Source organism: Schistocerca nitens, chromosome 3, assembly GCF_023898315.1.
Source record: "Schistocerca nitens isolate TAMUIC-IGC-003100 chromosome 3, iqSchNite1.1, whole genome shotgun sequence".
Lineage (NCBI taxonomy): Eukaryota > Metazoa > Arthropoda > Insecta > Orthoptera > Acrididae > Schistocerca > Schistocerca nitens.
Window position 1 is genome coordinate 820,499,348 of NC_064616.1, and position 12,598 is coordinate 820,511,945.

A 12,598-nucleotide genomic window follows, 5' to 3' on the forward strand; every position below is an offset into this window, starting at 1 on the left:
CGTCGGGACCAGTTTTGTCACTGGTTTCTTCACCAGACAACCAAGATTGCGGGATTTGTATCATCCATCCTATTCACAGATGAGGCTACCTGTACGCAGAGAGTCCGCAGCTCGTGGTCGTGCGGTAGCGTTCTCGCTTCCCGCGCCCGGGTTCCCAGGTTCGAGTCCTGGCGGGGTCAGGGATTTTCTCTGCCTCGTGATGACTGGGTGTTGTGTGATGTCCTTAGGTTAGTTAGGTTTAAGTAGTTCTAAGTTCTAGGGGACTGATGACCATAGATGTTAAGTCGCACAGTGCTCAGAGCCATTTGAACCATTTTTTGTACGCAGAGTGGTATGGTTCAAATGGTTCAAATGGCTCTGAGCACTATGGGACTCAACTGCTGAGGTCATTAGTTCCCTAGAACTTAGAACTAGTTAAACCTAACTAACCTAAGGACATCACAAACATCCATGCCCGAGGCAGGATTCGAACCTGCGACCGTAGCTGTCTTGCGGTTCCAGACTGCAGCGCCTTTAACCGCACGGCCACTTCGGCCGGCGCAGAGTGGTATCTTCAGCTTTCATAACAGTCGTCTGAGGGGTAATATGCAGAACCCCCGTGGTGCGGGCGACAGCGAATCATCAGCATCGGTGCAGCCGGGATAATTGGCGACCATATTTTGGGACCAGCATTCCTTCAACATCACCCAACTGTTGGCGTTTCTTGCGGGTGACATTGCCCCCCAATCTAGAAGAACTATCATTGATGATTCGAAGAGTTATGTGACGGGTACGTGATGGTGCTCCAGCCCACTTCGCCGTTAACGTACGGACGCATCTCAATCGTGTCTTCCCTGGTCGGTGCATTGGACAAGGCGGACCAGTTGCATGGCCTGCTCGTTCACCGGATATCGACCTGGTTATGGGACCATCTCAGATGTTTCGTGTATTTAAAGCCCATTCTAGATGTGAAGACAATGGAGCAGCGTATTCATGCTGCCTTTGACACTTCGTATGCAGCCTGGCCGATGTGACCGTGTGAGACAGAACACGCTAGGGCACGTACTCGCATGCGTTGAGGCACCTGAAAACCATTTTCGTCTCATGCTGTAACTGTGGCTGCATGGTACAGCGAGAAGTAGACTGCAGTGTCTGTGACAATGTATGATTGAATAAATGGTCTCTAGCATGGAAACTACACATTTCCTTAAATAAGTTCATTAACCTTTTCTGTTCCGTATCCTCTCATCGATCAATACCTAGAGTTTGTAGACGGTGGAAAAAATCTCCCTGTATAAACCTGGACACACTAACGTGTCAACAAAGAAATGTACCAATCGCAGTCGCTGTAACACTGTGTAGTAACAGAAAATGTAGAACGATCCTAGCCGGCATGGTCCAGAGATGACTGTCACGCTTTGTCAATGACGATTGTTTCCAAGCACTACAGGAACTGTTGCGGCAGTGAATGCTGGCCTGACATTACGAAGGTAATTGCTTGTAATGGACATCTGGAGTGGGGAAATCGTTTTTATTTGAGCATTTGAGCATTACTCAGAGCAGCACGTGAAGCTGTACGTCTCCAGTGAGTCACACGTCAGACTGGACTGTTACTGACTAACGGCGTGTAGTGTGGTCCGACGAGTCGCTAGAACGGTTATTTTAGAATGACTAAAGACGGCGAGTTCACCAACGGCGTTACCCCACAGTGTGTAGAGAGTATAATTAGGCCAGAAGTGGTCCTGTGATTCTTAGAGAGTGTTTTGCGTTACGTGATTAGGGCCCACTAGTTAAAGCTACCGTGAGCATGAACCGTGACTTTTGTTTGACCATTTTCGGTGAAGTAGTGTTCCTCATCCCTCTACATTTTTACGTTGAGTACCCTGCGGACATTCTCGTTTTCCAAGATGGCTACAGCCGAGTACACAAGGCGTACATTACTCATTTAAATAACACTCAGACAACTTAACTGGCGCGCTGAATCACCCAATCTAAGACCCACTGAAAATGTATGGGGTATTTGGAATAGTGGATGAAACGATAATCAGGAATCAGGCAGCTTGATAGTCCTGCGGTATGTAAGCATAAGTGAATGTGTTCAGTTGAATACGACGTGTTTGAAGAAACTTAGGACTCTCGTCCTCACCGAATTGAGTTCATCATCAAGGGTAGAAGGGGTATCTGTGTAATGTCTCCTTGTATTTCATGCACAGCATACCACCAAATACACACACACACTCGACTAGCCACTCTGCAATGTATGACAGAGGGCATCTCGTACTGATAATATCCAATGTCTGTTCTGTTCAGTTCACGTGTGGAGCGAATGAAAAACATCTGCATGTCTCGATACTCTAAATTTCCTATCTGCATGGTATAAAATAAGGGAAATCAGAGCTCGCACGGAAAGATATAGATGTTCGTTCTTTCCGCTCGATATACGAGATTGGAATAATAGAGAATTGTGAAGGTGGTTCGATGAACCCTCTGCCAGGCACTTAAATGCGATTCGCAGAGTATCCATGTAGTTGTAGATGTAGATGTAAATATCTTCATTTCAGAGATTCCCATTTAAATTCCTAGAAAATGCATGTTCTACTATCATATAACCTGTGCTGTTGTTTCACGATGTCGTCTGTGACTTCGTTCGAAGTTTGAATTTCTGTCTGCTTGATAAAAACTTGAAAACACTGGAGCAATACTATTCCCAACCTAAGGTCTAGATAGCGATTTCTTTTGCAGTGACTCCTCACTTTCCTAGAAACCACCCAACAAATCTTCGTCTTCCATTCACCTTCCATACTGCCAATTTGACATGTTGGTCCCATTTCGTAGTACTACCCTTACATACAGGGTGTTAGGGGTATAGGTACAGATATTGTGATAACTAGTACTTTAGTACTTTAATATTTACCCACTTCCCCACTTCAGCGTTTATTTTTTATTAATTAATATATATATATATATATATATATATATATATATATATATATATATATATATATATACTGTGCATCTAACAGTCTCCCCACAATATGTGTTTTGCGCTGTCGTAACGGTGTCGGAGTAGGCTATCCGTTTCGCGTCCACATGTTCACAGTTCATTACCTGGTCTGCTGCCCAGAGAAAATAAACATTACGGTTTGCTTGCGTCACGCGTACTTGGAGATACTAACCAACCTAAAAACATAGTACACATTACAGCTATAATTATTAATTTACGCATGAAGTAAATACTGACCAAATGTTTTTCAATACACTGTCTTCGGTCATAGGCATCTGTACTCATACCCCTAATGCCCCGTATTTAAATTATGATATGCTTCCGAAGTTAATCGCTGCTCAATTACTCAGACACTATGGGAGATTTAATTTTTGTTATGCCCATCATCTTGCAATTATCCAGAGTTAAGTACAGCTGAAGTTTGATGTACCAACTGGAAGTTTTGTCCAGTTCTCTCTGGATTTCCTTACGTTCATGAAACGACAGTACTTTTCCACAGACAACAGCAAATGTTCCATTGGCTCAAATGGTTGGCTCTGAGCGCTATAGGACTTAACATCTATGGTCATCAGTCCCCTAGAACTTAGAACTACTTAAACCTAACTAACCTAAGGACATCACACAACACCCAGTCATCACGAAGCAGAGAAAATCCCTGACCCCGCAGAGAATCGAACCCGGAAACCAGGGTGCGGGAAGCGAGAACGCTACCGCACGACCCCGGGCTGCGGACAAATGTTCCATTAGCTTAACATTCTTATAATCAGTAACATATGTATCCTGAAATTTCGTGCAGTTGCGAACTCTTTTCGGATATGTAGAAAGACATATCAATGTGATTACCGACATCTACTATTTTGATTGTACAGTGTACGAAAAAGAGCTAGATGCGTTTCACATAAGTGGTTTTCCCTGAACCCATGAACTGTGTTTGAGGGAAGTTACATTTCTTCCAGGAACGTCATATTGTTTGATCTCAGAAAATGCTAAGCCCTCTCACAATTGCTGCGAAAAACCTCTCCAGTGGCGCGTACAATCGTTAGAGTTGCATCGATTAAGAGGGAGTATTTAGTACTTTCAATATTGGGTAGTCCACTGGTCATTTGAATCTATTCCCTCGATTTTATAGTCAGTATGATATATGGATTCTTTTGTAAACCCACGTGGGAAAGGTTTTTTGTGGCTGTCTCACTGATTTTCCTTTCCATTGTGTAATGTGCGAGCCCTTCCCTCCACATACTCCTGAAGTGGTGTTTTAGTCTTTCCAGTAATTTTACTGACTTGTAATGGTTGAGTAACTTATTACGATCACTTGGATCAGTCAGTTAAATCGTGAATGAGTGATTGAAACGTATCATTAACGACTTCAATTATCACCCTACTTTTTGGAGCTTTTAAACTATGAGCTGCATTTTAAAATTTTGTGCTCTTCAGTTCTGCCCTACTCCTCTAGGTATTTTCATTAGGCACGTTCTTGATGTCAGCGGAATACCCTTGCAGCGTTCTTCTATGATTCTCCGCAAAATTACATCTGTGCTAGTTGGATCATAGGGGGTACTGTTACGAATGCATAATGTGGGAGAAAGGCATCTCTTACATTTATTGCGAAACTGCTTCACCGCGAAGTGATGGGTATATTTATGTGTAACCCGACGCCCGCTTTCCAAACAAACTGCAGCGCTTCTACGATTTTGTGGCAGCGTTGCTGCTAGCCTCGCCTTTTCTGTAATTAAAAGGGAGCCAGTCTGCTCGACCGGTTTCCGGTTTTTGTGCAACATCCCTCTGCGAGAATATAATCAGTTGGGCGATGCTCACCGACATATTAAAGCGTCCTGTAAGACAAGGCACTGCATTTAGCAGCAACTGGCTTTTTCTCTCAGAGCTCTTTTTCCCCATCCTTTATTTCAACGGTCTAACAATGGATTCCATTCTCAGTTTCCATTATTTACTGAAATTGACGATGAATCCAAATTCAGTCATTGATGTGAAATATCTGACGGTTACATGGATTGGCACTTGCTGAATTGTGTTATGATGTGCAAATGGTTCAAATGGCTCTAAGCACTATGGGACTTAACATCTGAGGTCATCAGTCCCCTAGAGTTAGAACTACTTAAACCTAACTAACCTAAGGACATCACACACACCCATGCCCGAGGCAGGATTCGGACCTGCGACCGTAGCAGCAACGCGGTTCCGGACTGAAGCGCCTAGTACCGCTCGGCCACAGCGGCCGGCTGTTATAATCTACATAAGTTTCGTAAAATGCACCACTACACCTAAAGTAGTTTTTCTTTGATTAGGTTTAACATCCTGATGGGATATAATTGGAAAAAATTACTTTTACCATATAATACGAGAGCGTACTCAAAAGTAATGCCAATGAGATACTTTTGTGTGAAAATTACTATAGGTTTGTAAATTAAACGAACGTTACTAACATTCTACATCTTCGCTCTTCATATCTACGTTTTTATTTTGCAACAGAGTCACCCTGGCATTTCTCTCAATGGGAGATCAGTTTGTTGATACCATAACTGTAGAATGTTTGACTTGATGGAGCCACAACCACATCCGTGCTTGCGTTGCTTCAACATTATCCCAGTGAAATCTTCGAAGGTGTCCTGTACGTATTGGAAATAGATCAAAATTAGATGTAGCCAAGCCGGGACTGTGTGGGAGAATTATCGAAGACAGTGGTACCCGAGGCGTCGGACTGTTGCAAATGTCGCAGCGCTCGTGTGTGGTCTAGCTTGTCGTATTCAAGGAGAGGGTTCTCCATGTGTGGAATAACTTTTCAAAATAGAAACTAGATTACAGCACCCCGTTCCTCAGTCACCGACATTGTTACGTTTCCCACCCCCATGTTGAAGCTGCAATTTTGGGCCTCCTTGTGGCAAAAGACTTCAGATATGTAGGCATGAGGGATAAAGAAGTAGAAAATTAATAACGTTTGTTTCATTTAAAAATCTTTAAGAGTTTTCATGTAAAAAATTCGGAGGCGTTACTTTTTCAACACGACCTCGTAGATATTTAAATATCGGAAAGTCTGAGATATCCTCTAACATTGCCAAATACAACATTAGTATATAACATTAATAGTAGCGTTTCCTTGACATTTTGTTAGGATTTATTCAGATCTATTTCCGTGTTTATGGTTGAGCATTAGTCCACATAAGATACTGTGTTATTTCTCTCAAGGAACAATACAGTCGTAAATCTAGCTAGAGATACAATACGAACTAACTTCATTTATCAGGCTTCGTTGTGTTACTAGTTCGGAGACTTTACCAAAGTTGAAAATAACCTGATCGACCAGACTACTTGTGCTTATGAATTTTATAATACCATGCATGACGAGCGTACTCTTTACTTCACATTGTCTGTATTTTGATAACCCTTTTGGCTAGCATGAATTTTCTCATTTTGTTACAAGCAAAATATTGTACTGGATCTCTGAAAGCACTAAAAAATTTAATGACGGATGTGCTGATAGGTGGTGGATAAGTGGATCGCTTCTGCTGTCATTTTGAGGTTGTTTACTAATACGTTTTCTTTCAGTCAGTACTAACAGTAATTCAGTACTTTGCTGTAGCGATTTGCGGTAAGCTATGGGTACGAGAGGTTTATAAACTCTGATCAATATTACAGTGGGCCCACAGACACTGTTGACTGTTATCAATTTCAGTTGTTTTCGATTCATCTACTATTGATACCTATAACATCCGGAGGTCTTGCAAGTGAACTGTAGCAACGTTTATTGATTATCTTTTTTGAATGAACATTTGGAAAGTTCAAATTTTCAAATTAAGAGAGATTTACTGTGAGAAGCGAAGCTGTGTTGGAGTGTCGTGCGTCGGGCCTCGAGAGCTCAGTATTGTCTCTGAAATATAAGGTTCCGGCTTCAAGCTCTGATCTATGACAGTATGACATTTTGAAACAGAATTACGCATTCTCGGTGCTCTGTTACTGAGATAAAAAACCAATACTATTCTCCGCACGTAAGGTGACGGTTCACGCCATTTGATAATAGTTGACTCTCCAGTGATGTCGCTAGACGAAATTATTTGGGTTCATATGAAAACGAGCTACGTTTTGTATTATCCAGAGAAACTAGGGAAAATACGTTATTGAACATTACACTCATTGATGTATAATAGTTTTAGGCTGTGGACGCTAGTAGTTTAGACGACATGCACGTTGGAACCTTGAAATCCATAATGTGTGAAGGCAGATGAGAAATATTAACAGTTATATACATCGTAGCGCCAAAGAAAGTGGTACAAGCAATTCAAATTTCCAGATATTCAAATACAGAGATATGTAAACAGGTAGTATACGGCGCTACGGTTGGCAACTCCTATATAAGACAAGTGTATGGCGCAGTTGATATATCGGTTACTGTTGCTACAGTGGCACCTTAACAAGACATAAGTGGGTTTCAGCGTGGCGTTGTAGTCGGCGCACGAGCGATAGGACACAGCATCGGCGAGGTAGCGATGAAGTGGGTATTTTCCCGTACGAGTGTGCCGTGAATTTCAAGAACACAGTAAAACATCAAATCTCAGACATCGCTGCGGCTCAGAAAAAGATCCTGCAAGAGGACTGAAGAGAACCGTTCAGCGTGACATAAGTGCAACCCTTTCGCAAATTGCTGCAAATTTCATTGCTGGGCCATCGACAAGTGTCAGCGTGCGAACCATTCAACGAAACATCATCGATATGGGCTTTCAGACCAGAAGGCCCACTCGCGTACCCTTGATTACTGCAAAACACAAAGATTTACGCCTCCCCTGGGCCCGTCAACACCGACGTTGGACTGTTGATGACTGAAAACATGTTGACTGGTCGGATGAGGCTCGTATCAAATTGTATCGAGTGCATGGACGTGTACGGGTAAGGAGACAACCTCATTAATCCATCGACCCAGCATGTCAGCAGTGGACTCTTCAAGCTAGTGGAGGTTCTGTAAGTCCGGAAGCGCGCGATTGCTACGGTCGCAGGTTCGAATCCTGCCTCGGGCATGGATGTGTGTGATGTCCTTAGGTTAGTTAGGTTTAGGTAGTTCTAAGTTCTAGGGGACTGATGACCACAGATGTTAAGTCCCATAGTGCTCAGAACCATTTGAACCATTTTTGAGGTTCTGTAATAGTGTGGGGCGTGTGCAGTTGGAGTGATATTGGACCCTTGATGCGTCTAGATACGGCTCTTACAGGTGACACATGCGTAAGCATCCCGTCTGGTCACTTGCATCCATTCATGTCCATTGTGCATTCCGACGAACCTGGCTAATGCGAGCAGGACAATGCGACACCACACACGTCCAGAATTGCTACAGAGTGGCTCCAGGAACACTCTTCTGAGTTCAAATGCTTCCGCTGGCCACCAAACGCCCCTGGCATGAACATTATTGAGCATATCTGGGATGCCTTGCAACGTGCTGTTCAGAAGAGATATCCACCCCCTTGTACTCTTACTGATTTATGGACAGCCCTTCAGGGTTCGTGGTGTGAATTCCTTCTAGCATTACTTCAGATATTAGTCGAGTCCATGCCACGTCGTTTTGTGGGACTTCTGCTTGCTCGCGGGGGCCTACACGGTATCAGCAGGTGTACCAGTTTCTGTGGCTCTTCAGTGTATAACAACTAACGCAGATCAAGATAACGACGTCTTCATATCAACAACAACTTGTTTTGGTTCGAAAGATGTAGCGCCACTCCCCCTAAAAATGGCAATTTCTGCCAGGACGCTTTTATTAGATGTTTAAAATTTACCATTCATCTAATTCTATATAGACCATTTACTCTCGTACAGGACAGCATAAGGGAAAGCCACATTAGACTTAAAAAGCCACATATGGCTGCGTTTCATCGTTTATCTGAATGATTAACGAATAAGGCTGGCCACTGTGTTCGAGCGGTTCTAGGCGTTTCAGTCCGGAACCGCACTGTTGCTGCGGTCGCAGGTTAGAAATCCTGTCTCGGGCATGGATATGTGAGATGTCCCTAGTTAGGTTTAAGTAGTTCTAAGCCTAGGGGACTGATGACCTCAGATGTTAAGTCCCATAGCGCTTAGAGCCATTTCAACCATTTTTTGACCAAATAAGGACACTCAAGCTGCTGAATTACGAAATAAAAATTGTTTTCTTAGGTGCACAGAAGCTCAAAGAGGTGATGAAATGTACAAGTTGCTAAGGAAATACAAGAGAGTTATAAAGTAGTTTGTTCGCCTCAGCTATTCGTGGAATAGATTTTTTATAAACGACACAGCCAGTATTGTCACGCTACAAAACTCCGCTTCTGAATAGGAGCTTGTTACAATACAGATAGCCACAATAAACAACAATTTTTACTTTCCAGATAGCAGGAGCACGTGTGTCTTAAAGAATAAGGTAATCCAAAACTAAAGGCAGAGAGAGGTAATTGAGCACCAGAACATTGACGCCATATTCAACGGAATGAGAGTAAGCAAAATGATTTTACGTTTCGTACGGCCATAGAGTTATCATCTTTATTTTTAATTGCAATGACGATCGTACTTGAAGCGAGAAACAGTGAGAATGCAAATTCTATGTAGGTTTCCACGCCGTGTTAAACTTTTACTAGCTTTGGTACACTTTCCAATTCTTCAATTTGTATTTGCACACAAAATGGCTCTAAGCACTATGGAATTTCACATCTGAGGTCATCAGTGCCCTAGACTCAGAACTACTTAAACGTAACTAACCTTTAGGACATCACACACATCCATGCCCGAGGCAGGATTCGAGCCTGCGACCGTGGCGGTAGCGCGGTTCCAGACTGTAGCGCCTAGACCGCTCGGCCACAACGGCCGGCATTTGCACACAATCATTATGGATATTATTCCAGGAGTCATTTGAATAATCACAAGTAACTGGACCGAGCGAGTTGGCGTAGTAGGTAGCACACTGGACTCGCATTAGAGAGGACGTCGGTTCAAATCCTCATCCCTATTTACGTTTTCCGTTATTTCCTTAAATCACTCGGGGCAAGTGCCTAAATGGTTCCTTTGAAAAGGGCACAGCCAATATCCTTCGCCAGCCTTTCGTAATCCGAGCTTGTTGTCTCTAACGACCGCGCTGCATAAGTTGCGTGAAACTCTTTGAGTTAACGAGCATTTCGCTCTCATTTAAGTATATGGCCGAAAGAGTCAGCCTTCAGGAATTGTGAAACGATCCCTGTCGTCCAGGACCGTGTGCCACAAAGAGCGCAGATTCTTCACGAGATGCGGAAATTCACAGGCGTCTGTTGTGCTGAATGAGGCCTAACCGCTGTAGTGTATGAGTGAGACAGACGAGAACCTACGTCATAGGGAAACGCCGTACAAGCTATTTGTGGCCAGGGAGACGTAGAAGCTGACCTAAGATGGGCCATAAGGGGAAACATTTATGAAAACTATTTAGTTCTGCAGTAATTCCGGGAATGAAGCCACAATAATTTTAATCTACCATCCTCCATAAATTTTCATGGCAATCCCAATAAAACTTGAATATTGATCATATCTGTAATAGTTTCCGATTTACTGTTAAAGTCAAATTAACAAGTTTTGTAACAAAAACCTGAATGCGAAAATCTGAACGCTTTGGTCGATCTTAACTATCGACATTTCATATAGAAACACATCATTAAAATGACGAATGTTGTAAATATCAACACTGTATTCATTTGTTTAAAAGATATAGTAAATTTAAATTATCAGTATTTATAGTTAAGCATCAGATAATTTCCTACACGCAAAACACATTGAACGATGACAGCATGACACCTTATTGAATCATTAGGTAATAGAATATTTGTTACAAAGTTTACTGCGTAATAGTTACTTTTGTTCTTTGTTTATTTATGAGAAAGCACATTGATGCAAGGCTACTGGCCATGGCATTCAAAGCTAAGAAGGAAATTGTATTGGTTTTAGGTCAGAGAATTTAACGTTTATTATGTGATGGATATTATTGTTACTTTATTTAGAACGTGAAAGCGCTTAAACTTTGGTTATTTAAATATGTTAAAATGTGAAATTATGTAGAATAAACTCCAGCCAATCAGATGGATGGGTGCATGGAAGGGAACTGCAATAGTCAGTTGAGCGACGATGTTCGGCACGCAGGAGACGTCGCCGGAGGCGGACGGAGCGACTGTGCTGGTGGAGACGCGAAAGCGGACGGTCGGTCTTTAGGTAGCTAGAAAGTGAAACGACTTAGAAAATTTCGCGTTGTGTGGTATCATGGAACTTAGTCTCTGAGTGGTGAGCAGCCACGCATCTGGTGTGAACTCTAACTTTTCGTGTAGTTAACGAGGTGGACTCTTGGACTTGTAATCGGTGATGAGATTGTGAATGATCGAACTGTGTAAAAAGGATATGCGCTCGAGTGTAATAGTAACTCTAAATACGACAACTTTCGCAATTAGTTTCCTTTCTGAATAAACATTATTCTAACCAAATCGCAACTGTGGGTCGTTAATTTAGCTCCCGATATTATTATTCCTGTTTTTACATGTTATATTAACGTTGTATATTTCATACAATTTCGCAAACTTGCTATCAGCCACACAATTTAACCAAAGGCTCACAAGTGTCTAGTTTATGGTGTGTAATGCGTCACGTGCGGTTCAGCTCCTAGATGAGTTCAACCCAAAACATTTCAACGAAGAGGAACTGCATGTGAGCCCGAACATCTTTGAGATGTTAGCTCGCAAGTCTAATCTTTCATCCGTACCTCTACAACTAATTAGAAAATTGATCCACATGAGGAGAAACAGGTATTTTGTACATGACTATGAAATAAAATATTTTGTTCTTATAGCAGATAGTGCCACTGGCAGATATTACAGGCAATATTACTCGCCATTCTATAAATCGTAAACTCAATCAAAATATTTTAAAGAAATTGTTTCATGACAGAGTAAGATCTGAACGCAGGCAGATGATACGTCAGGTTAGTTGGTGCTCCACATTCTGAAAGTAGTTCATTTCTATTTTTGGGCTAAGTCAATGATATGCGAAAGCTACATTTGTTGCTCACGGCTAGGGTTAGAGAAATATTTCCGACCTGACTTGAAAAAATGCGTGCCCGCATCTCGTGGTCGTGCGGTAGCGTTCTCGCTTCCCACGCCCTGGTTCCCGGGTTCGATTCCCGGCGGGGTCAGGGATTTTCTCTGCCTCGTGATGGCTGGGTGTTGTGTGCTGTCCTTAGGTTAGTTAGGTTTAAGTAGTTCTAAGTTCTAGGGGACTCATGACCAAAGATGTTAAGTCCCATAGTGCTCAGAGCCATTTTTTTGAAAAAATGTGTGCCGATATGAACTGAAGTAGTTTCACAGAAATAACAATAGATAGAGACAATGATAGTTTTTACTTATTAGTAAGAAATCGAGAAGCTAAATTCGAGTATGTAACTGATTACTAATTTTACGGACTAGACTATCTGACCCAGAGTATCTGGAAACTTGTTAGCACACACGAGGATGGGCCGTGTCCACCCCTCGCCTTTATAATGGCATGAACTCTACTGGGCATACTTTCAATGAAGTATCTGAATGTCTGTGGAGGAATAACAGTCGACTCTCCCTCAACCGCCGAAGATAGTGATGCTGGACG